Source organism: Narcine bancroftii, chromosome 7 (genome assembly GCF_036971445.1).
Source record: "Narcine bancroftii isolate sNarBan1 chromosome 7, sNarBan1.hap1, whole genome shotgun sequence".
Lineage (NCBI taxonomy): Eukaryota > Metazoa > Chordata > Chondrichthyes > Torpediniformes > Narcinidae > Narcine > Narcine bancroftii.
Window position 1 is genome coordinate 174,856,030 of NC_091475.1, and position 27,149 is coordinate 174,883,178.

The 27,149-nt window shown below is 42.4% G+C and overlaps 1 long non-coding RNA gene across 5 annotated transcripts in view; it reads left to right on the top strand.

Moving 5' to 3' along the window:
- LOC138740113 (uncharacterized) overlaps positions 1-26,254 on the top strand; it is a 42,540-nt gene extending 16,286 nt beyond the window's left edge. Inside the window, exons 3-5 of one of the 5 annotated variants that reach the window (XR_011342681.1) lie at positions 1,198-1,356; positions 25,932-25,976; positions 26,096-26,254. This is a non-coding gene — a long non-coding RNA (uncharacterized lncRNA). The other 4 variants (XR_011342680.1, XR_011342678.1, XR_011342679.1 and 1 more) reach the window with 4 other exon arrangements.
- Positions 26,255-27,149: the final 895 nt, after the last annotated feature.

A 27,149-nucleotide genomic window follows, 5' to 3' on the forward strand; every position in this document is an offset into this window, starting at 1 on the left:
GTTAAGTAATCAGGTCACACAGTTTTCTTTTGTGCACTGAATGGCACCAAGCTCCTTTGCTTGTCACTTATTCAGATTGATATCCCAGGGACCTTAAACATCCTGGAGGCATAAAAGGCAAAGCGAAAAAACCCCAGACAATTAAGAGATTGAACGTACAAATATGCCAAGGATAATATCACATGCCTTTTCTTGCCTGTTTTGAATTACACTTGGCTCCAGGTAAGATGTTCAAAGCACTTGATTAACTCTATATTTTCTCTGTGGCACAGGCTTTGTCTTTTTATACTTCCAGCTTACCAATGCAAAGTTTGTTAATAACTTAACAATCAAATAAATATTTTTTAAAATCACTTATATGTCAACATCCATTAATCTATGCAGAAAACAGAGAAAATCGAAGTGAGACACACATTTGCCTACTTCAGTGAAAACATTACATTCATCTACTTCCTCATTTAATTGAGCTGTAAAGTTTTCAGCTCTGCATTAAAACTTTTACCCATTATATTTCTTCACACGAATCATTAAATACAAATGGCAAACAATATACCTACTTAAATATTATTCCAATTTAGGTCTTCATTGTGAAATCTTTTGTCTCAAAAATAAATTCTTCAATGTTAGGGACATTTCTTATGGACAAAGAGCTTTCCTTTTCCCTATGAGATCATATAACCTGTTCCATTACATCTTACATTAATGGATATAACTCATTGTGCCACATAACCAATCACTTGTGTGTTTCTCCTGCCACCTTGGGGTAGATAATATACACTACATATAAAAATAAATAACTTTCTTTACAAACATTTATTCAAGAGTCCTGGAAAAGCTCTTCCCTGAAAGCAGAAGCCTTCTGGGTCATAGGTTATAATTCATGATGAAAATCTTATACCCAGCGAATCATCACCAGTGGTGTTATTTCCTGCATCCATGTTAATATTTTTGATTTACAAAGAGTCCAATCTTGGCTCATATTTTCATCCACGATTCCCCGTTGAGCCTGGTGTCAGTTTCCACGTGGATCTAAACAGCATTGAAATGAGCCCTTTCGGACCACCACACCTATGCTGACCATCATACCTATTTATATCAATTCCACTGGCCTGCAATAATTCCATATCCTCTTATGCCTTGCTCATTTAGGTACCTGTCCAGATGCTTCTTTAATATTGGTATTGTTCTTGCCTCCAGCTCTTCACAATCATACTGTAAGGAAGAAGATTCATGAATGTGAAGTCACACACCATCAGATTCAAAGGCAGTTTCTTCCCCACTGTTACCAGATTCACGAAGGAACTGCAAAATAGCAAAATTACGTTGTATTTTCTACGAACAAACTGATCTTTCTCTGTAAGTATACATTGTACTTTTGCACTGTCTGAGATATCTACTGATCTGCTTGCAAAACCTCTCTCACTGTATCTTGGTACATGGAACAATAAACTTGAAACTTGAAGACTGAATTTATCTCCTGTTTCTGTCACGAAATCCATTTCTCAACCATTGACTTCCTCTTTCCTCATGCCAGTTTGTTAAAACTAAAGCAGAACTTATACTGTTACATTTTATTCTGAGTTGATCTTAATCTAAATCTTAGTAAAAACACACTGAGATGTTGGTCTTGCAGCATCCATAGGAAATAAGGTATACTGCTGATGTTTCGGGCCTGAGCCCTTCCTCAACGAATAAGCAAAAGACAGGAAAGGTCAGAATACAGACAGTACTGGCTGGGTGAGGAGCACAGACCAACAAAGGGTGTTAATTGGATATTTAAGAGGAGATTATTTTGGCTGTGTGACAGGAGACAGAGCAAAAGGGACAGAGAAAGCTGGGGAAGGCATTGGGGAGGAAGTGGAGGTCGGTGGTGGGGGGGGGGGGGGGGTTAATGAAAGCCAGAGAAGTCAATGTTAATGCCATCCAGTTGAAGGGTGCACAGTCAGAAGATGAGGTGCTGTTCCTCCAATTTGTGGGTGGTCTCAGTCTGGCAGTGCATGAAACCATGGACAGACATGTCAGCAAGGGAATGGGATGGAGAATTGAAATGGGTGACCACAGGAAGATCCATGCTATTGCAATGGACGGAGCCAAGGTGGTCAACATATCAATATCCCAGTCTGCGACCCATCTCTCCGACGTAGAGGAGACCACGACGGGAGCACTGGATGCAGTAGAAGACCCCTGCAGATTTACAGACTTTTGTGTTTCACTCTTTATCTAAATCTTCACCGAGGACTTTTTTTCTTTGTAGCCATATTCAAGTTCTTCTATGAGAATGAGCCCATTTCCACATGCCCTGCTGCTAGATTCAGTTCTTTTTTTTATATTTCTAAAGCATGACCGTTTCATTCAAAAGCCAGGGATATAAACGTAGTTTCTGGCACACCACATCAATCCAAAGATCACATGAGAAGGTCATATTCCACAGCAGGCAATGACTACCAAGTAACAAGGGTAGTAAACTGCAGTGAAATTATACTGTCGGCTACAGCCAGGTCCTGTGAAAACGTGGTGAGTGACTGGTGAAATGTTACTTGTCATGTGTTTGTATTAGTGAACAAGGGGAAGTTGGGGGGAGGGGACACTCAGCAGGTCAGGCAGCATCTCTCGAGAGAAACAGTCAGATGCTCTGTGGATTCTGTCTGATCCACTGAGTTCCTCCAGCTTTTCTTTGTTCACTCAAGATTCCACATCTTCAGCTGTTGTGTCTCTATTAACCTGGATTTTAACCTAGCCCTTCAGCAATGCAGTACTTCATTATTCCTTGGTTGCACATTGAAGCTCATGCAAAAGTCCTGAATATAACAGGAGGCATAACAGTTTCAGAAGCCTGCTCTAGATTCACTCTGATCTCTGGCCTTCAGTTTGCTGTCCAAATGGCATGACGCTAAAAAACAAAGAAACACATCCGTTACTGACAAAGTGCTGATGATCGGGCCAAGGGCTCATCCAATGCAACAACGTCAGCTGCGTTCTTCACCTGTGATGGTTGGTCTCTATTCCCATTCTATGTCAGAAGGGAGCCTGAGACCTGGTGGGCTTTCCATTATTTTCCAGGGCTGTTTCTACAATCTGCTGATCTGATGATCACATACTTAAAACTCTCTCCTCTGACATCATTAAATTGGTGCTCCATTATGGAGAGGGTAGTTTCTCTTTTTGATTGGCCTTCTCTATTTCCAATGAATTAAGGTTGGCATTGTGGCTCATTGGTGTTATGGAATAAGGATTGGTCAGACCTGTGAATCACTACAGTAATGGATTCCAATTGTACTCTAACTAATATTTTATCTTCTGAGGTTCCCAAGAGCTTACTGAATATGCAGTAGTTTGGAGTATGCTATTAAGCCATTAGCGAAGAATACTAGTCTCAGAATTGTTCAACATCACCTTGCAGCCAGTGAAGTAAATCCTACAAATGAAGACTCACTTAATCCATGGTCAGTTATATGAAGGGTAAAAAGTGGCAAAAGCAGAAAAATCTGATTCTGTGATGGTCAGAATAAAAAAACAACTAGCCTTTGAAGTGGATAAGAACTCTTGAGAAAAGAAATTTGAAATGGAAACAACGCATCAAGAAATAAACTGTCACAAATGATGAAGTATTCTCAATTTATTAGAACTGTCTTGTTTAATAAAAAAAACAGATGTGAGGGAATAACATCTGGCCGCACAAGACGAATTCTGTAACGTTGGATATTAAGTTGTGGTATTAAAGCCATGTTCATCTGGAAAATGCAGCCTTGGAGGCCAAGGCAAGTTAATTTGGGCTTCTTCAGCTTGTACCAGCATTCGATATCCTTGGCTGGAAAGAAGTGCCGGGTGGAAACTCTGATATACTTTGTGGCTGTGGCAGTTCACATGGAGAAAATGATGGATCTCCAGGGAATGTCAAAGAGAAAGCATTCCCCAATCCAGGAACTTGCACGCATGAGATAAAGGCAAATGGCGCAGATGATGGAATTTTGAGCAGACAAAAAAATGACTGGAGGAAGTCAGCAAATCAGAGAGCATCCATGGGAATAAATATTCAGTCAAAATTTCAGATCGGGTCTCAAGACAAGAGAAGAAGGGATGATATTATGTATGTGAAGAGGGAAAGAAGCTGGGGTGGAAAGGGATAGGACAGAAGGTGTGACAGAGGGAGAGACGGGTGGAGGGAGGGAGAAACCATTAGGAAGTTGGAAGGAAAAGCTGAAGAGAGGAAAAAATAAAATATTAAGTAGCAGAGTAAGTAAAGAAACCCCCCCCCCCCACCCCCCACCCCCCCAACCCGGTCTCATCTAGTCTAGTCCCTGTAGTCACCAAATAATAACATTACAGACGTATAAGAAAGAAACCAAGAAAAATCTGATGCATGCAAGAATGGAACAGCAGTTGTCATGGATCAGGCAAATCAAGTTGATTGAGGCAGTGTTCGTGAGACCTTCAGATTATGCATTCATGATCGCTTTCCTGAACAGCGTATAACTTAATTTATAAGGAAACATGCCATCTTAGATGTGGTCCAATGTAATGAAACAACTAAAATGGATGATCTTGTAGTTAAGAATCCTCTTGAAAAGTATGATTACAGTATGATTGAATTTTTCCTGCAAAGGGAGAGTGCAATCGTTTGATGAAAAACCAGTGAATTATGCCTAAACAAGGGAGACTGTAATGGGATGAGGGAGGACATGGCTAGCATAGACTGGAAACTACTATATGGCTATAGGGTGGGACTGTTGAGGAACAATAGGAGACTTCCAAAAGATTTTTCATAGTGCTCAACAAAAGTATATTCCAGCAATTACAGTAAGTTGGGGAGAGCCAGCCTTGGATAACTAAGGAAATAAATGTAGGCATCTAACTAAAAGCTCATACGTACAAAGTGGCTAAGAATAATGGGAAACTGGAAGACTGGGAAAACTTTAAAAAGTGACCTAGAACCAATAAGCAAGAAATAAAGAAAGGGAAGATAGATTATTAAAACTAAACCAGTATAACATAAAAAAAACATAGTAAAAGTTTTTTATAATTATATAAAGTGGAAAACGGTGGCTAAAGTGAACAAGTCCCTGGAAGAAGAGAAGGGGAATTAACTATCGGGTAATGTGGAAATAGTTTTGAACACTGATATTGTGTTGATCTTTATAGTGGAAGAATTATCTAACATACCAATATGTTATACTGGTTTAGTTTAATAATCTATCTTCCCTTTCAAAGGTCCAGAATGATGTGATGGGAGGTTAAGACCTCAATACAACCATTATGACTTAAAGAGAAAGTGCTAAACAAACGAATAGGTCTGAAAGTGGATGCCCCCTAGTCCTAAGTGGAATACATCGCAAGGTACTAGTAAAGGTCTTTGTGGTAATTTACAAAACTCTCTGGACTTTAGACAGGTACTGGAGGATTGGAAGACAGCAAATTAGTGTTTAAAAGAGGATGGGGCAAAGGCAGGTAACTGGGTGCCAGTTAGCTCAATGACTGTAGTTGGGGAAAATGCTTGAAGCTATCATTAAGGATAAAAGAGCAAGACATCTGGATTGGCATTATTCCATCAGGCAGGCACAGAATGTGTTTGACAAATTTATCAGTGCTCTTTGAGAATGTAATGAGTGTAGAGGATAGAGGGGAACAGACAGATGATATGTTCTTGGATTTCTAGAAAGCATTCAAAAAGGTGCCATGTGAAATTCTTGTGCATAAGATAATGATGGATGGAGTTGGGGGTAATGTATTAGCATGGTTAGAGGATCCGTTAACAAATAGAAGATAGAGAGTTGGGAAAAGTGGGTACTTCTTTGATTGGCAATCAGTGGTGAGTTGAGTGCTGCAGGGCTCAGTGCTGGGCTATCAACCTTAAGGTTAACCTTTGAAGAGAGATTGAGTCACCTGGGACAATATTCAGAAGAAGAGAGGGGATCTTGTAGAAGCATTTAAAATTATGAAAAGGATGGATAATATAGAGGCAGGAAAGTTGTTTCCACTGGTAAGTGAGACAAGAACTAAGGGACATCGCCTCTAGAATCTGCGGAATAGATTTGGGATGGAGATGAGAGGTGTAATGAATCTATGGAATTCGCTGCCTAAGGAAGCAATGGAGGTTTCTTCATTAAATATATTTAAGACACAGATGGATTTTTTTCATAGTTGTGGAATTAAGGGTTATGGGGAAAGGGTAGATAGGTGGACCTGTGTCCACTGCCACATCAGTCATGATCTTATTGATTAGTGGAACAGGCTCAATGTGCCAGATTGAATCTTTTGTTCCTACTTCTATGTCCTTATATCTTGATCAAAAGTCCAGACTGGAAACATTCACTGGTCATATTTACCCATAGGTGCTAAGTAAAACACAAAAATCTATAGACACCATGGTTGAAAGTAAAACACACAAAGCTGGAGAAACTCAACAGGTCAAACTCTCCTTTATATAGCAAAGGTAAAAATACATAACCCACGTTTCAGGGTTGAGCCCTTTATCAAAGTATGGAAAAATGTTGGCAGTTGTCCAAGCAAAAGAGAAAAGGGAGATGTGGTTGCAAAGGCAGGAGGTGATAGGTGAAGAAGGGAGGGAGGGGACAACAGTGATCAAGGGGAGGAGGGAGGGCTGGGGGAAGGGAGGAAGGAGAATGGGAAAGGGGTAGGGAAGGAGGGAGGGGGAAGAGGAGAGTAGGTTAGCAAAAACCAGAAAAGGCAATGTTAATGCCATCTGGCTGGAGAGTGTCCAGATGGAAAAATCAGGTATTGTTCCTCCAATTTGTGGGTGGTCTTGGTGGGATAGTAGACAAGGCAATGGACAGACATGTGAGTATGAGAGTGGGATGCAGACTGAAATGCTTAGCTACTGGGAGGTCTCTGTCACTGTAGAAGACAGAGCGAAGTTGCACAGTGAAGTGATCTCCCAGTCTGTGCCCAGTCTCTCCGATAAAGAGAAGGCCACAAAGGGAGCACTGGATGCAGTAAATCAGTCCTGTGGATATACAAGTGAAGTGTTGCTTCACTTGAAAGGCCTGTTTGGGGCCCTGGTCTGTGGTGAGGGGAAGAGGTGTGGGTGCAAGTGTTGTATCTCTTGAGGCCACAGGACAAGTTGCCGGGAAGAAGATTGGTGGGGAGGGATGAGTTCATGAGGGAGTCACAGAGGGAGTAGACCCTATGGAAGGGAAAGAGGGGAGGAGAGGGGAAGATGTGTCTGGTAGTGGGATCCTGTTGTATCAGAAATTCCAGAGGATAATGTGTTGGAAACGGTGGTTAGTGGGGTGGTAGGTGAGGGTAAGGGGGACTCTATGTTTGTTGCATCTGGGGGTGGGTGGGGAAGGCTAGGGCAGTTGAATGGGAAATGAAGATGAGGGTGAGGGCTGAGTTGATGGCGGTGGAGGGGAAGCCACGTTTGTGGAAGAACATTCCAATTCTCCTCTGCCCCTTCCCCTCCCTTCACCTAGCCATCCCTCCTCCCCCTGATCGCTGCTGTCCCCTCCCTCCCTTCTCCACCTATCACCTCCTGCCATTGCGACCACACCTCCCCCATTACTCTTTTGTTCAGATGCCTGCCGACATTTTTCCATACCTTGAAACCTTGATGAAGGGCTCAAGCCCAAAATGTTGGTTATGTTTTTTTTTACCTTTGCTATGTTTGACCAGCTGTGTTTCTCCAGCTTTTTGTTTTTACTACCCATAGGTGCTGTCTGACCCGCCAAGTTATTTGTCAATGTTTGAGAATTCCTTGGCCATGAGAGAAAGCAGCACAATGCTGGTTTATAGGTCTATCTGCTTCCAGTTTAAAATATTTTCCTCCCACATGAGCACAACTTGTCCTCCTCATCATGTTGAATAGCTGGGGAGCATGGAGCGGTGCAGGCAAGCTGTGACATTCTGTCAGGCTCTGTGGCACCTGCTGTCCTATCACATCTTTACACATATCTTCCCTACACTGTTGTGCTGCTTTAATGACAGAAGGAGAGGATGAACCAAGAACAGGGAATCTTGCAGAGTCAGATGGCGGAGGATGGAAGAAGGAAGAGGCCAAAAGCGGGATTCAACTTCAGGGTGTAGTTCTCAACCTTTGCATTGATGAGGAGCAATACATCTCCAGAGAATCTCCTTTTCCAAGGAGCGAGGGACTACCATCACTGCCAACTGTCTTTTGAACTATTGTGCCAATGGCAGTTAAAGTGACAGTCACCCACCTTCAAAGTTCTTACATTTTACACTTTACAGCCCACTGTGATCTTGGGGAGGTGATGGAGCAAAAGTCAAAGAAAAGTAAATTGATCTTGGTATAAGGGATGTGCATGCACACCTACATCATCTGTGGGGCTCCAGTTCAGAATGTGAAAATAAGGTGGAACCATATTAAACCCTAAATCTTTATATCTTTGCCAAACATACTCAAAAGGTCTTTGAGGGCCACACCTGACCCGATGAGCTTGTGTCTGTCAGCTGCAGTCATTCCTCTTCAGATTCTGCCCCAGAAAATTTGGCTACCTGCTTGGAGACAAGTAGCATCCACTGGAACCTGGTACTTTGACTCCCTGGAGAACACAAGGCTGAATACATTCAACTACCTTCGCCTGTGAAGTCATTAAAATGCTTGTGGCCCTGCATCCATGTGTGTTGGGCTTCACTGGACATCCAGTGTGACCTTCTCCCATTGTCACTTGATTATGCTTGACCTTAAGCAACAATGACCTTAAGCTCTTGATCTCATCCTCCATAGCATCTAAAAGCCAAGCCTACTTCATACTTACAAATCCAATGAAGTAACCATCCTTCTCCACTACCACAAAAAAAAACCCTCTCGTTGAGTTCTGTAGAAAAAGACCCAGAGCAGCAGGCTTGAACTGATACAATGTACTCCTGAAATTGGATTCCATGGGAATGCAATAAGGCAATAAACAAAAGAGTTAACACAAGACCTGTAAATCATAACTATAAAGTGGGACCATAAATTTTGTCTGGAATCATCATTTGATCATGCATTGAAACCTCTGCACGTGTTTTCAAACTGCCATCAAATTTATTCCCCCAGGTGTTTGAAGGGAGATGAAGAAGAAGATTTGTAAATGCAGGTATATTGTAATTTGAAACAGATGGAACAAGTTAAGAATTTGGAACCAAGTGAACTGAGATGGAATTCAAAACAGAATTAAAATTTCTTGAACTCAAATGAAAAAAAAGTCTCCTTTGGGAAGGAAAGGATATCTGGCAATTGTGCACATTTAGAACATTAGCCAAGTTGAATGACTGTAAAATAGAGAGCGTTCACAACTGACCTATCATGTAAGCATTTATCAAAGGGGCTGATTGATGTCCTTGTGAAGGCTTTGAGATACGTTTGTTAAACCTCTTCATTTCAGCACAGTTCCAATCTGATGCTTGGAAGAATGAAATGGAAAGAAACTTTTTGATTCAAAAAGCTGTTTTGAATTAAAAGCAATTGGGTGGAAACAATTGGCTATAATGATGCTTTAGACTGTAGGATAACTAGTGAGTGGTGGCTAAATCACTTTACATTTTTAATGTTCAGGCTATAATTCCTGCTTGGATCTGCCCCACAGCTATCAATGTTGTTTTGATTAAGGGCCCTGGCCCAAAATATTTGCTGACCATTTCTAACCATGACCTACTGTATCTCTCTAGCTTCTCTTTGCTCATTCAAGGTTCCAGCATCTACAGTTATAATTTCTGAGGCTTGCATCATGAATGTTACTGCAGGCACCCATGCCTGAAGATGGCTGGTCCTCTGAGTAGTTGATGCTGGGGAACCTTTCTACTCAGGATTCTCTGCCCTTCTACATCAGTGGTCTAGTATCAGCTTGGTGGAAACTGCACCCTTAACAAGCATTCAGAAAGTTTGTGACCTGATCTGAATCATTCATGTCTGGATTATAACTAGAGCTTATCCAAAGCACAATGAACTTTTGGGCCCATGATTAAAAGCAGATTTCTTCAAGACAAATAAAATGGTGGACATGGTTAGTGTAGACAAATGGAGGTAGGTCAGACTAAAACATCACACCAACTTTGTGGACAAGAAAATCAAAGAAGTTTATTCAGAAATCAAAAATTAAATGTATATATATTTTTTTCTTTTTCAAGTACAGTGAAAAAAAGTTTTATCTCCATTTTCCTGTCTCTACATTTTGACAGTTGGGCCAAGATAATGAATGGCCTGTTTTGGGGGTCAGACAGATAACATGCAGTGAAGTCTAAACTGAACATCTTAAGATTCTCTTAATATCAGGCTGTACTTTAATATCTCTGGTATTCTTTTAATACCTGCACAGACTTGAAAGGTGTTTTATGTTTTTAATCACAATTACTTAACTTAGTTAAGTCTTCAGGTGGGAGAAGTGCAGAGAGACATGTTTATGTGATATATTGCTCTTTGAGGCTATGTTCAGATGTGGGGATGTTCGTTGATGATTAGACAATGTTCAGCACCATTCATATACGTGCCTCCTCGGATATTGAAGCAATCCACAACCGAATGCTGAAAAAGCTATATATTATCCAGGCCTGAGCTGATAGATGATATAATACTCATTCCAAAAAATATCAAAGTTCAGATTCATTGTCAGAATACATACATGACATCACAGAACCTTGAGATTCTTTTTCCTGCGGACAAGAATTACTAATTATGGGTAGTGCAAAAAACTGTATTCAAGGACAAATCAAGAAATGCAAACAAACTGACTGTGCAATACAGAGAAAAAAAATCAATGAAGTGCAAAACTAAGACTCCTTAAATGAGTCTCTGATTGAGTTTGTTATTGAGGAGTCTGATGGTGGAGGGGTAGCAACTGTTCCTGCACCTGGTGGTATGAGTCTTCTGGCCCCTATACCTCTTTCCTGATGGTAGCAATGAGAAAGAGTGCATGCTGGATGTTGTGGATCCTTAAGGATTGCTGCTGCTCTCCGACGCAATGTTCCCTGTAGATATTCTTGATTTTCCCTGAGATGTTCTGGGCTGTGTTCCCTGTCTCTTGTATGGCTTTCACTCGGGTATTGTGTTCCCATACTAGATGGTAATGCAGCTGGTCAGCGCACTTTCCACTACACATCAATAGAAATTTGCCAGGTTTTCCTAAGTCATACCAAACCTCTGCAAACTCCTGAGGAAGTAGAGAAGGTGACTTGCTTTCTTCATGATCCCATTGATGTGTTGGGTCCAGGAAAGATTGTCTGAGATAGTGACTCCCAAGAACTTAAATTTGCTCACCCTCTCCATCTCTGATCCACTGATGATCACTAAATCGTACACCTCTGGTTTTACCTTCCTGGTCAATAATCAGCACCTTGGTTTTGGTGACATTCATTGCGAGGTTTTTGTAGGTACACCATTTAGCCAAGTGTTTGATCTCCCTCCTGTATGCTGATTCAATACCCCTTTTAATACAACTCACTGCTGTGCTATTATCAGCAAATGTGTAAATAGTGTGAGCCACACAGTCATAGATGTAAAGAGAGTAGAGCAGGGGGCTAAGAATGCAGCCCTGTGATGCTCCAGTACTGATGAAGATTGCGGAGGAGAATTTCTTACCAATCCTCACCGATTGTGGTCTGGAGGTGAGGGAATCCAGGATCCAATTACACAGTGGGATATTGAGTCCCAGGTTTTGGAGTTTGCTGATCCACTTTTAAGGGATTATGGTGTTGAATACAGATCAAGTTCCAGTCAATAACAATATCCAATATGAGAAAGTCCAGCTCCCAGTCCCTGACATTCAATGGCATTACTGTCACTGAATCCTCCATTATTAATATCCTATGGCTTAGCCGGAAATGGGGTAGCCAGAAACACATTGTGGCTACTCCCCAAAGACTGCCCACTATCTACAAGGCTTACTACAGGAATTAGGAGCCCACTTGATAGGAACCTCATCCTCAACCATTCGCACAGTGGCACCACCTTCCAAAACCAGGTAGAAGCACAAGAGCAGCAAACACCATGAAGCATCACTACTTGAAAGCTGATATTCAAGCACACGTGATCCTGATTTGTCAATATATCACTGTCGCTCACAGTCACTGGGTCAAATTCTGGGAGCTCCCTCCCTAAGAGAATTGTGCGTGTACCCACGACTCGAGTACTTGTGTGATTCAAGAAGGCATCTCCTCTCCGCCTTCCCAAGGGAAATTTGGGATGGACAATTAAATGCTGGCTCACCTTGTGAAGCCCATATCACTTGAATGAATAAAAAAATTTCCTGTCATTTCTTTCAAACTAGTTTCCCAATTAACCATATATAATTAACTGTATCAAGTCTTTCTAGTTTGTTTTATTTTGGGTCCAGACCCTTGTAAACCATTGAGCTAAATCACATTCAATCTTCATATCAAATGCAATGATTAATAATCCCTAAAGGCAGATCATCAATTAATCAGTTTCTCATGACATGACATCTCATGTGATGTCATATGATGTGATGTGATAGTGAGGCTTTTATAAGGCACTGGTAAGACCTCACGAGGTATTATGAACAGTTGTTCAAAGGAAGATAATTCTAGGAATGAAAGGGTTATCATACAAGGAGCTCTTGGCCCATACTCAGATTTTGGGAGAATGAAGGGGGATTTTATTGAAACATTTTGAATGTTGAAAGGCATGGACAGAATAGATGTAGAAAGGTTGTTTCCTATGTGTGGTGGTATATCATGCATGATGTCATTACACCACTAGGTCACCAGGTGACTCACCCGGTGACCTTGTATATAAGCCCGGAGGATTCCCTTTCCCCTCATTCTGGCGTAGGCTTGTACAGAGGCAAGACCAATGCCTCAAAGCCTAGCTGTATACCAGTCTATTAAAATTAGTGTTTTACCTGCACTCTGCCTCGTGTGGTTTGATGCTAGTAGCCTACACTATGGTGGGAGGATCTAGGATAAGAGGGCTCAACTTCAGGATTTAAGTGTGTCCACTTAGAACAGAGATTCAGAATAATTTATTTAGCTAGAGGGTAGTAAATCTGTGGAATTTATTGCCATAGGCTGTTGTGGAGGCCAGGTCATTGGGAGAAATTGGTTAACCAGGGCATCAAAGGTTATAGGGAGAAGGCCGGGCAGTAGAAATGAGTGGGAAAATGGATCAGCTAATGGTTGAATGGTGGAACAGGCTCAATGGACTGAATAACTTATTTCTGGTCCTATGTCTTATGAGTCTTATGGACATAATACTAGATCTGAAAGGATTTCATCCCTCATTGGCCTCTCAATGTACTAATCCAGAAAAAAAATGCCCTCCACAACATGATCAATATGATTCCTAATTTGGTTTGCCCTTAAATCTACATGTAAAATAGAGTCTCCAAGGTTATTACAGAAACTTTGTTACATGCACCTTCTTTGGCTTGGCTTCGCGGACGAAGATTTATGGAGGGGGTAAATGTCCACGTCAGCTGCAGGCTCGTTTGTGGCTGACAAGTCCGATGCGGGGCAGGCAGACATGGTTGCAGCGGTTGCAGGGGAAAATTGGTTGGTTGGGGTTGGGTGTTGGGTTTTTCCTCCTTTGTCTTTTGTCAGTGAGGTGGGCTCTGCAAAGGAGGTTGCTGCCCGCCGATCTGTGAGGCGCCAAGATGTACAGTTTGAGGCGATATCAGCCCACTGGCGGTGGTCAATGTGGCAGGCACCAAGAGATTTCTTTAGGCAGTCCTTGTACCTCTTCTCTGGTGCACCTCTGTCACGGTGGCCAGTGGAGAGCTCGCCATATAACACGATCTTAGGAAGGCGATGGTCCTCCATTCTGGAGACGTGACACACCCAGCGCAGCTGAATCTTCAGCAGTGTGGACTCGATGCTGTTGGCCTCTGCCATCTCGAGTACTTCGATGTTAGGGATGAAGTCGCTCCAATGAATGTTGAGGATGGAGCGGAGACAACGCTGGTGGAAGCATTCTAGGAGCCTATAACCTTCTGATTTATACTGTTTAGGATCTATATATATATAATGCCTACTGATTTCTGCTCCTTGTTGTTTCTTTCCTTCCTACAACTTGATTCCCTTCCACATCTTGAGTGAAAATCCTTACTCTCTCAGCCGTATTTATCCAGTATGTTAACGTGCTTCCTTTTCCACTCTATCAGCTCTTCTGAAAATATCCATGAATTTCAATTGCAGCCTTGGTCACTTTATAACCACATCTCTGTAATGATTACTAGATCAGATTTATTTATTTCTCACTGTGGCATGAAATCACTAGAGTGTTACAAACACTGTGTGCAGTTAGATAAAGTTCACTTTTGCCTTTGTACCATTTTTATTTCCTTTGACTCTAATTGGAGGTAAGTTCTTATGTTGGTATGCTCTGAACTTTCTTGATAGATAGCGTAGGGCAGCGCAGTTAGCGTGGGGTAGCACATTTAGTGTTGTGGTTAGCACGATGCTATGACAGTGCCAGTGACCTAGGTTCGAATCTGGTGCAGTCTGTAAGGAGTTCGTACATTTTCGCCATGGGTTTTCCCCTGGTGCTCAGGTTTCCTCCCACCCTCCAAAACATATGGACGCAATTGGGCAGAACAGGTCTCAGTGAGCTTCTACCGTGATGTTTTCTTTTTAAAATATTTTTATTGATTTTAATAAAGGACTTATACAAACAAAAAGGGTAGAATTCAATAAGATAGTATGGATGGTTACATAAACCTAATACGATATTACGTATAACACTAACCTACATAAATTGTAAATCATACCCATAATTCATTTTCTAAATAGTATATACCTTTTATAGAAAAAAAAAATAATAATAAAAAGTAGGAAAGAAGAAAATGGTAGAAAAGAAAAACTCAAACCTCTTACCGCGTTGCCAGAAGCTATGTATGACTGGTATTAAAAGAAAAATGAGGGTTAAAAAAATAATATTAGGAAGGTGGAAAAGGTACAATTCAGATAATTTAATTAAATTGGAGTAAAATTATAAAGTAAAATAGCAAGTCATAAATGACCCCTTTAACTTCTGGAATCTTATATCTGAATTATTAATTGAATAATGAATCTTTTCCATATTCTAACAGGACACAATATCAAGCAAGCACTGATTGTTGTAAATAAAATACTTAAATTTTTAAAAAAAGTTTAAGTGTTTCTTTTCTCTGCCTCACATTTCCACCTTCTTATCTAAATCAAAAGGAAAATCAAACTGTGAGACCTTACCTCATTCCCTCTAGAATGTTCAGCTTTTTGGAACACAGGTTTGCTATTACCTTTGACCTTCCTTGGTGTGCAATGCTGTCAGCTTTATGAAAGGCTCTAGGACATTTCACTTCTCTGAACAGAACTGGAATTCATTGGTACACCACAAGGGGGAGTCTCTAACAAAGGAAGCAAAGCTCTGCTCATTATTACATTTACATCATTTGAACAATGGGGAAAATATGAGTAATTATTTTTATGATAAGTATTTACTTGGTGACACATTAGATACCAATTTATAGTAAGGGTCAATGCAAGAACACAATGGGAGGAGCGCGAGGTGACAGCCAGACCTTCACGGCATTCAGTCAGATCATGGCTGATATTTGCTGGCCTCGTCTCCTCTTCTGCGCCAGTTCCCCAAAATGTTCAATTCCTTAATCTTTCAAATATATCTCTATCTCCTTAAATGTGTCTGATGATCTGGCTTCCCTTACCTTAGAGTGGAGGATTCCAGAGTTTCATACCTCTCTGAGAAGAGAAATTCTGAAGCACAGAGTTTTAAATGACCAGCCCATTACTTTTTACCGTGGTCCCCAAGTCCATGGCTCTCCCAGTCGGTGCAACATCCTAGCATTTACCCTGTCAAGTCCCCTTGGGAATTTCTATGTTTGTATAAGGTCACCATTCATTCTTCTAAACTCCAAGGAATACAAGCCCAACTGTCTTTTCTCTTTTGATATGACAACCCTCTCATGAAAGTGGCCTGATGAATCTCCTTTGGACTGCTTCCAGTACTACTAAATCGATTTCTTCAGGCAAGGGAATCAAAACTGGGCGCAGTAGTCCAGGTATGGTTTGATCAATGCAATAGAGAACAGGACCTCCCAATGGTATTGGTTGTTGGAAGTAATTTTGCTTATGTATTGTTACGAGTCCAGAGGACCCCAAAACCCAGCAGCAATAGCTATGCACCATGACGAAGGGTTAGTTAAACAAAAGTTGCTTTTAATTATCTTTGAACATGAAAATAGAATCAAACTCAACTTATCTCTATTGACTCACTTAACCTACTTAACCCCTAATTCTAATTCTAAGCACACGTGTGTGGGTGTCATGTGTGTGTGAGTTCAGCAAAGTTCTTTGGTTCACAGTCCAATCTCACTGGTTGCAGGCATTGCTTATACTGTGCACAGAAGTTAATATTAATAAAGTTCACCAGGCTTTGGTGCTTAACAGGTAAATGGTTACCTCTCAAAAGGGTTCTTGATGGTTTTCATAGAGAGAGTTTTTCTTGTTCCAGGACATCCACAACTGATTCATTCTTAATCAGCCACTGGAAAATCTGAAACCGATGTCCAATTTATCTCCCAAACACTTCTATATACTCTATCACAGTACATAATACATTGTACCATTTTGCCTTTGTACCAATGGTTGATGGAAGACATTTGAGCTGATACTTGTGTGTGCTGTCCTGGTATCACTAAACTCTGACAAGCAATAATATTCTTTCCAATGTATTCCCTTTTCAGAAAAAAATCTGTCCACATCTACAGTATTCACTTCTCTAAACCATCAGAGGAAAATAAGGCTTAGAATTTTTGGGAGGTTCTTTTCATGAATCTGGGAGATGTGGGGAATGATCCTTAGGTCGAGAGAAATGCAGTGAGAGGTTCCCTTGATATTGGGTTCAGATAGTGGAGAACACTGAAAACACAGTTCCTGCTCAGCTTATGGGGATCTGATGTGTTTTGCAACAAAAGGGTGTGAACGAACGCTGAGGTCCATGAATTGAGAAGGAATATTATTTATACAAAAGTTTGTACATCAGTGTTTGTTTAACACAAGCAGATATTTAGAGGATACTTGGTATAATGAATCTCCTTGATCTCAAAATACATTGAGATTTCATAACTTTTAGATAAAATAGCAGGTGATTAAATACAATTCCATATATAATGCATGTTTGACTGCAATATGTTGTGGTGTAAAATAGTTTCCATGGAATTATACATTTATAATTGGAGACATCTTAACTGACAAGGCCAAATAACCTTGTTTGAACAAAGTAATTTGTGTCAAAAGCGAAAGCTTCTAAGAACAAAATATCCGGACCATAACTGAAAGAGGAGGAGTGTGGGACTTGAGAGAGTTGGGGGTGTCGGGAGCCAGCTTGACGTGAGTGCCTTTAAAAAGTAAGTGGAGGGAAAGTTAAGGGTTAAACAGAACGATGATTGGTGGGAGGAGTAATTAAGATAAGGGGCAATGACAAATAAAAAGGGAGGTAGCTCAAACGGAACGGCCAGTGTATGAGTGGCTCAGGGTAGGAGTGGCTCATGAGGCTAAGCCGAGCAGAGGCTGAGGATGAGCTTGATTCAAATAAGGTAAGATCTTTGCACTTAAATTAGGAAGAGTTAATGGAGTCAGCAGGTAGGGCAGTCGAATGCTCCGATTGCAGGACATGGGAAATCTGGAACAGCACAATTGTCTCTGATGACTACACCTGCAAGAGGTGCATCCAGCTCCAACTCCTGGGAGATCAAGTTAGGGAAATGGAGCTGGAGCTGGATGAACTCTGGATCATTTGGGAGGAAGAGGCAGTGATAGAAAGGAGCTTCAGAGAGACAGTCATCCCTAAAAGGCAGGAGACAGGTAACTGGGGGCTGTTAGGAGAGGGAAGGGGGGATAGGCAAACAGTGCAGAGCACCCCAGCGGCTGTTCCGCTAAACAACAAATATACTGTTTTTTATACTGTTGGGGGGACGATCCACCAGGGACAATCCTTGGAGGTCACATCTCAAGTGCAGAGGATGGCCCCTCGGCTCAGAAGGGAAGGGAAAGAAGAGGACTCGTTGATTAAGAGAGGAGATAGGAGGTTTTGTGAATGAGATCAAGACTCCTGGATTATATGTTACCTCCCAGGTGCCAGGGTCAGGGATGTCTCTGATCAAGTTCATAGCATTCTGGACAGGGACGGGGAGCAGCCAAATGTCATGGTCTGCGTGGGGACCAATGACCTGGAAAGGAGTAGGGAAGAGGTCCTGAGAGGGAATATAAGGAGTTAGTAAAGAAGTTAAAAAACAGGACCTTAAGGGTGGTAATCTCAGGATTGCTGCCTGTACCACGTGCCAGAGAGTGCAGGAACAGGAAGTTGTGGCAGATGAATATGTGGCTGAAAAGTTGGTGCCAGGGCAGGGGTTAAGATTTGTGGATCATTGGGATCCCTTCTGGGGAAGTTCTGACATGTATACAAAAGATGAGCTGTACCTGAACTGGAAAGGGACAAATATCCTGATGAGTAGGTTCGCTAGAGCTGTGGGGTGGGTTTAAAATAGTTTGGCAGGGGGGTGGGAATCAGAATGTGAGAGTAGAGAATGGGGTAGAAGGTCAAAAGCATGTTGCTATGTGTTGTGAGTTTGTGAGGAAGGACAGGGAGGGGACAAACCATAAATGGAGCCAGTTAGAGGAGTTGAAATGTGTCTATTTCAATGCTAGAAGAATTAGGAAGGAAGGGGATCAGTACATGGAACTATGATGTTGTGGCCGTTACAGAGACTTGGCTGAAGAAAGGGCAGGATTGGCTGATGCAGGTACCAGGGTTTAGGTGTTTTAAAAGGAATAGGATGGGAGGTAAGGGATGGGAGGAATAGTATTACTGATCAGTGATAACATCACAGCTATAGAAAGGGAGGATGCTGTAGAGGGAATGTCTACTGAGACAATGAAGGTCGAAGTCACAAATAGGAAGGGAGCTATCACTGTACTTGGAGAAGTCTATAGGCCCCCAAATAGCCTTTGGGACACAGAGGAACAGATAAGCAGGCATATTTTGGAATGATGCAGGAAATACAGGGCTGAAGTTATGGGTGATTTCAACTTCCCTAATATTGACTGGCACCTCCTAACTGCAAGAGGGATATTCTTTGGCTTGGCTTCGCGGACGAAGATTTAAGGAGGGGATATGATGTACCATCAATAATCATAAAAGCCTGATATTGTGAAACTATCAGGCTTTTATTAATTAAAGACAGGAACCACCTACAACCTCATTGACTAATCAAAGCAAAGTGAAAGGGGAACAAGCAAGGGGCTATGGCAGGATCAGTATCGGGAGGCGTGTCCAGCTGACAGCAGCTAATCATGGCACAACAGTAGTTTACCGCATTCACCCCTCCTTTTTAAGAAGAGTCCTGTGGGGTGAAAAAAATAAGAAGGTGAAACAACTGTACATATATACATTTTACAGGTTAAGTCTATCAGGGGATCTCCTCTGCCACAGGGAGCGACGTGGCAATGATTGGGGGCCACCATAGCATCCTGAGCAGTTTGTGAGGTGGATCTGTTTGTCATGGGGTAGGAACAGGTGGAGTGGTGGTGGGGGAGTGTGGAGCTGGTACATTGTGGGCAATAACAGTGGCCTGGTGTAGGGGGTGACCAGCTGCAGGCTCTGGAACCCCTAAGGTTGAAGTGGGAAGGGGTGTCTTTTGAAAATCAATGGTGGTAGGGGAGGTCCCAAATGGAGAAAGGTCTCAGATCGAAACTGTGTCTTCGTGCCCAAGTAACACAATGTAGACACTGAGGGTTTGCATGGAGAAAGCAGACCATCTTGACCAGCGGGTCATTCTTAGATTGCCTGATGTGCTTTCTGTAGCAGGACTGGTCGCGGGCAGTGTAGTCCCCAAAGCAGACTTCCTAGGGAAAACAAACATGCATTCATGAGGAGTGTTGTTGGTGGCCGTACATAGAAGTGACCAGAGGGAGTGAAGTGCGTCTGTAAGGACTTCCTGCCATTGGGAGATTGGGAAACCCCGTGGCCTCCAGGAGGACAGTCTTGCATACTGTGGAGTTTTCCCTTTCCACTTGCCCATTACCCCTAGGATTGTAGCTGGTAGTCCTGCTCATGGCGATGCTCCTGGTGAACAGTTACTTCCGCAATTCATCACTCATGAATGATGATCACAGTCACTGTGGATGAAGCCAGGGTACCCAAAGTGAGTGAAGATATTGCAGAGGACCTTGATAACTCTGGCAATGGTCATGTCCGGGCATGGTAAAGCGAAGGGGAAATGGGATTATTCTTCGATAATTGTAAGGAAATAGACCTTCCGGTTGTGCCTCCAGTGGTGTATGGCCTCCACGATGGCCTGAGCCTCTTTCTCGATGGAGGTGTGGTGATTTTTAGGGCCTTGGAAGGTATGTGAGAAAAAGGTGATGGGTATGCCCACTTGATTGAGTGTGGCAGCCAGGGCAAAGTCAGAAGCATCACTTTCCACTTGGAACAGTGTGGACTCATCTATGGCATGCATAGTTGCCTTGCCGATGTCGTCTTTGATGCTGTTAAAGGCTGCTTGAATTCTGCAGACTGAGAAAATGAAGTACTTTTGACCAATGGATGAATCTTGTCAGGATAGTTGGGGACATATTGAGTGTAGTATGAGAAAAACCCGAGGCATCTATTCTTGGCTTTTAAGGTATGTGGGAGGGATAGGTCCATCAGCAGACACATGCGGTCTGGGTTGGGGCCAATGACATCATTCTCAACCATGCAGCCAAATATGGCTTGCTGTGCTGTCTGGAAAACACACATCTTTTTTATAAGTAAGGTTCATTCATTTTGCTGCCCAGAGGAAATTGTCGAGGTTCACATCATGATCCTGCAGATACTAACATTATCTTGATGTAGAATGTGGCTTTTCGATCATAGCAGTCCACCATGCAGTCCGTCTCCTGTTTGTGATCCCGTTTGTAGCACCAAAAGGGACCTGGAGGAAGTGGTAGAGGTGGCCATCTGCCTCGAACGTCTTATATTGGCAGTCCTCTGAGCGGATCAGCTGGTAATATGCCAAATTCAGCTCATTCATGGTGAATACCCGATATTGCATAATCTGGTTGACCATATCGGATATGTGGGGAAGAGGATGAGCATCGAGTTGTGTATCCCAGTGGATAGTCTGGCTGCAGTCTATGACCATCCTATTCCTATCCCCATTCTTCACCATGACCACCTTGGCCCTCCAAGGGCTATTTATTACTGGCCTCAATTATACTCTTGCCCAATAAGTGTTGAACCTCCGCCTTAATGAATGCCCTGTCAGCCGCACAGTACCGTCTACTCCTGGTGGCCATCTGCTTACAAGTAGGGGTGAGGTTGGCAAACATCAGCTGGGGGGGGGGGGGAGTCACCTGCAGGTAGCCATCTGTGAACTGTTTGTTGCAGACAGTGAGGAGGGGGGAAAGGGGCTCATGAATTGCAAAGTGGAAATCCAGCCCCAGTAGCAAGGGGGCAGAGTTGTGGCCTAGCGAGTCACCATGCAGGACAACAGGGTGTTTGGCAGGTCGCACTTTAAGGGGCAGTCATTTAGCAGTATCGGTGTAGATAAAGCTGTTAGTACTCCCACTATTGAATAAACAGTTGATATCGTGTCTGCTTACCTGGATGTCCTGGTGAGTTCATGCGGGCCCCCCTGGTTCAGGGTGATGGAGACCAGTCTGGATTCATTGTCCAAGTCTGATGGGTGCTCATGCACCCAAGATGGCTGGCCTCGGCCCCACGGTCGGCCTTGAAGTATTGCATTCCTAGTGTAAGGTAAAACATCATGAGATGGGAATGTGTAAGGAGTTACCCTGGGCAGGGCTGTAACAAGATGTGAATGCATCCTTGTACTTACAAGATAAGAGAGACATTGATGGATTGAGAGGCAGGAAGCTAGCAGGGAAAGGATAGCAACAGTTTTAGTCATTGGACAAGTAATGATATGATGATGTTCTAAGCACGTATCCAAGGGTATAAAAAATCACCATTTTGCTGATAACGGCAGAATGCATTCTCCGACTAACATTGTTAGTCGCAAGTGTTACAATCCGGTAATAAAGAACAAAGAACCCTGATTTCGACTCAGTCTGGTGTTTGTCTCACTCATTCATGAACAAAGCAGACCTAACACTAGGAAGGTGGCGTTTGGTGCACAGACCAAAATGGCAACCTGCAGGATTCGCACATGCCATCACTGGAGTACAGGGAAGATGGCACCAATCATGTTGTCCGGAGTGGAGACTGTTGGCACGCAGCATTGCTCGATATTGACTGGCAAACTTTGGCATAATGCCCCTTTTTCTGGCTCCTGGAGCACATTGCATCTTTGGCAGGGCAACGTTTCCTCGGATGTTGACCCTTTGCTCGCAAAAGTAGTACTTGGAGAGATCTCCCGCAATGGTGGCCAAGGTCAGATCTGTAGAGTGGTGGGATAGTGTAGGGAACCAGTCATTCATGGGGTGGGACAACGCCATGTTCCAGGATAACAGCACCCGTGGTGCCCAAATGGCTGAATAATCATCTGCGTTCTGGAGGGCCACCTCCTGTAAGTTCCACCGCCCTTTGCAGATCAAAAACATTTTGTTCTAATAGACTTTGTTTTATGTACCCGGAGCAAATACCAGCCACGTACACGTCTCTGATGAAATCCTTTGCATTCTGAGCGGCTGAGATGGCCTTACAGTCACACAGTCTACACAGGATCAAGAGGGACCACAGGTACTCAGCAGTCGACTCACCAAGTCATTGTTTTCTGGTGGCCAGGTAGTGCCTGGCGTAGACTTTATTAATCTTCCTGCAATACTGGGCTTTGAGGGTCTCCATAGTTGCTTGGTATGAGCTGGTGTAACTGATCAACAGGAACACTTGGGGCCCGATACATGAGAGATATAGTCTCAGTCAGATGGCATCCACAGTGATGGTGTCCTCGGATGCCGCCAAGAAATTTTCGAAGCAGCGTAGCCATAGTTTGAACATTTTCAGGGCATCTGGCGACTGGTGGTCAATGTCAATCTTCTTAGGTTGCAGGTACTGTTTCCTCTTTTTTTGAAAATTTTAGTTAATAAAATTGATGTACCATAAATAATCACAAAAGGTAGATATTGTGAAACTATCAGGCTTTTATTAACTAAAGACAGGAACTACCATCAACCTCATCGACTGATCGAAGCAAAGAGAAAGGGGAACATGCAAGGGCCTATGGGTCAGATCAGTCTCGGGAAGCATGTCCAGCTGGCAGCAGCCAATCATGGCACAACAGCAGCTTACCACAGGATGGATGGGGCTCAAATTATCAGGTGTGCCCAAAAAGAATTCCTGATACAGTATGTGGCCAATCTGGATCTAGTTCTGGGTAATGATCCTGGTCAGGTGGCAGACCTCACGGATGAGGAGCATTTTGGTGAGAGTGATCACAAATCTCTGAGCTTCAACAGAGCTGTAGAAAAATATAAAAACAGACAAAATGGGAAAGTGATTAACTGGGGAAGGGCTAATTATGAAGGGATGAGGCAGGAACTAGTGAGAGAACATTGGAAACAGATGTCCAAGGGTGAAAGCACAGAACTAATGGAAAGTTTAGGGACCACTTGTGCTGGGTTCAGGAGAGATTTGTCCCACTGGAACAAGGAAAAGATGGTAGGAAAAGGGAACTATGGTTGATGAAACAGGTGAGGCAATTATTCAAGGGGAAGAAGGAAATATACTTTAAATATAGGAAGCAGGAAACAGGAAGGGCTCATGAAAAGTATATGGTAGCTTAAGAAAGGATATAGGAGAGTTCGTAGGGGGAATGAGAAGGCCTTGGCATATAGGATTAAGGAGAAACCCAAGGTGTTCTATGCAAACGTGAAGAACAGAAGGGTAAAGAGAATAAAGGTGGGGCCACTAAAGGATAAAGGAGGCAACATGTGCCTGGAAGTGGAGGAGGTTGGAGAGGTCCTAAATCAAATCATTGCCTCAGTAGTCACAAGAGGAAAGGACCTTGATCAGAGTGGAGGTCAGAATAGAACAGGTCTGTGTACAGGACGATGTAGAAATTAAGGAAGAGGAAATGTCGGATTCTCTTAAAAACATCAAGATTAATAAGTCCACAGGGCCAGACGTGATATACCCCAGGTTGCTGTAGGAAGTGAGGGAAGTGATAGCTGGGGCAGTAGTTATGATTTTTGAGTTCTCTTTGGCCACTAGGAGGTGCTGGAGGATTGGAGAATGGCAAACCCTTGTTTAAAAAGGTAATAAGAATCCTGGGAATTATAGACCATTTGGAGAAGTGCAGTCTATCAAGAATAGTCAGCATGGCTTTGTGTAGAGAAGGTCATGCCTCACAAGCCTATTTTAGATTTTTGAGGTAACAAAATAAATTGATGAGGGTAGGGTGGTGGTCTAAATGGATTTTAGCAAGGCATTTGAGAGGTCCCTCATGAGAAACTCATGCAGAAATTCATGAGGCATGGGATCAGTGGAACCTTGGCTATGTGGATTAAAAATTTGCTTGTCGAAAGAAAGCAGAGCATAGTAGTGGAAGGAAAGTATTCTGCTTGGAGGTTGGTGTCTAGTGGAGTGCCACAGGGATCTGTTTTAAGACCCCTGTCCTTTGTGAATTTTATAAATGACCTGGATGAGGAGGCAGAAGGATGGGTCAGTAAGTTTGCAGATGGCACGAAGTTTGGAGAAGTTGTGGATGGAGCTGAAGGTTGTCGAAGGTTACAAGAGGATATAGACTGGATGCAGAGAGGGTGGTGAAGTGCAGACAGATTTCAATCCAGATAAATGTGAAGTGGTGCATTTTGGAAGGAAAACCAGAAGGATGAGTACAGGGTTTATAGTCAGTTATTTAAGAGTGTGGATGAACAGAATGACCTTGGGGTTCAAATCCACACATCCCTTAAGGTCTCTGTGCAGGATGATAGGATAATTAAGAAGGCCTATGGAATGCTGGGATTCATGAATAGGGGTATTGAGTTCAGGAGTAGAGAGGACATGTTGCAACTCTACAAATCTCTGGTAAGACCACACTTAGTTCAATTACTGTGTTCAATTCTGTTCACCTCATTATAGGAAGGATGTGGAAGCTATGGAGAGGACGCAGAGGAGATGTTACCTGGATTAGAAAACAAGTTTTATGAAATGAAACTTAATAGAGGCCTGCAAGATTATGAGAGGCATAGATAGAGGAGATAACCAGCACCTGTTTCCCAGGGCAGGAATAGCAAACACCAGAGGACATACTGTAGGGGAGACATCAGAGGTAAGTTTTTTTATGCAGTCGTAGGTGCCTGGAATGTCTTGCCAGGGAAGGTGGTGGAGGTGAAAACATTAGGGGGATTAAAAAGACTCTTATTGAGGCACATGGATGGAGGAAAAATGGAAGGTTACGGGGTAGGGAGGGTTTAGTACTTTTTTTTAGGAATATATGGGTCACCACAACATCAAGGGCCGAAGGGCATGTACTGTGCTGTAATGTCAAACCTGGAAACATCTTCCCTTGTTTCTTTGTTTTTCACATGAAAACTATTCCATTTTCTCCAAACCCTCTATTTCACTGAAGGAAATATTGGATTTAATATACTTCTTTCAGACTGTACTCTTAGTGTAGTCATGGGTAGGGAGTAAATATGATTCAATTAACCTATCCCTGTCATCTTCACTAGTGGCCAATGTACTTGAAAATGTCTTCTTTGCTTCATCACATTACTAAGCATCAAGTATGGTCTTGTTTGTATCCAAACCATCTACGCATTGTAAGTGACTTGTCGCAGTGAGATGGTAGCCTCCTCTCTTTATTTGGTTTTTGGTCATGCATCTGTCTACAAAACCATTTACCACTTTTAAGTAAAATTTGTAACTTATTTGAAGGCTGGTTCTCATTTGTGTTAATTATTACTATACTCTATCCACTGAATACAGCTGCTACTCCTTCAGAACGATGTGATATATACAAGCTAGGAAGTTATAGGAACAATTGAAAAACACCTGTTCAATATTCAATTCTTTTTAGTAACTGAAGGAAGAATGAAGCCATCACTTTCAACTTAAAACCCAGGTAAAATTAACCATATCTGACCTTGATCAATTTGAAACACAAAACAATTACAACTTTACAAGAGTAAAATCTGTGCATCTGCAAATGGATTGTTACAATTGCATGTCTTTATAACACAGGTCTTCGATTAGGTGGGGAGATTGGAAAAACTTGAATTGTCTGCTTGTGAACAGAGATCTTCAAAATCATGAAGACCTTTGGGAGAATAAATCAACATAGTCTGTGTCTTGAGACTGTGCAGGACATTGAACTCAGAGAACTGATATGAAATTTTATATCTGATTTATGATATTTGCCTTGTACCTCTTTTATTTCATAATCTGGTCAGAGCTGAATGTATCGTGACTAAATCTGAATGAAATGCAGATTTCGAATTAAGGTTTACAAAAATGCTGCAGTTTTTTTTAGGGATCATAATGACAGTAAATGCTCCTCAATGTCAAAGTATGGATGAAGTGAGTGTGGTAACCTACCTATCAACTCATGGCATTCACATCACATTGATGAGGTGTTTAGAGAGTCTGGTGTTGAAGCCTATCAGCTCCTGTCTGAGGGGTGGCATGGATCCATTCCAATTACCCTGGCGTAGCAACAACTCAATGGCAGATGCCATCTCACTAACTCTACACAAAGCCCTGGAGCACCTGAACACCAAAGATGCATACGTCAGGACACGATCAAATACAGTTCAGCATTTAACACCATCATCCTCTCAAAACTCCTCAAAAATCCCCCCAAGACCTAGAACTAAACATCACAATGTATAATTGGATCCTGGATTTCCTCACCTTGAGATCATGATCAGTGAAGATTGGTAAGAACCTCTCCTCCACAATCTCCATCAGTACTAGGGCACCCCAGGGCTGTGTTCTTAGCCCCCTCTATTTTACACCTACAACTGTGTGACACGGTACGACAGCAACGCCATCTACAAGTTGGCTGACTATACCACAGTAATGAGTTGTATTACAAAAAATGTCAGCATATAGGAGGGAGATTATATAGTTGGCTGAATGGTGCACCAACAACAACTTCACACTCAGTCATCAAAACCTTCTGATTATTGACTGCATGAAAGAAAAACCAGAGGTGTATGATCCAGTGATAATTGGGGAATCAAAGGTGAAGAGGGTGAGTACATTTATGTTCTTGGGAGTCACTATCACAGAGGAT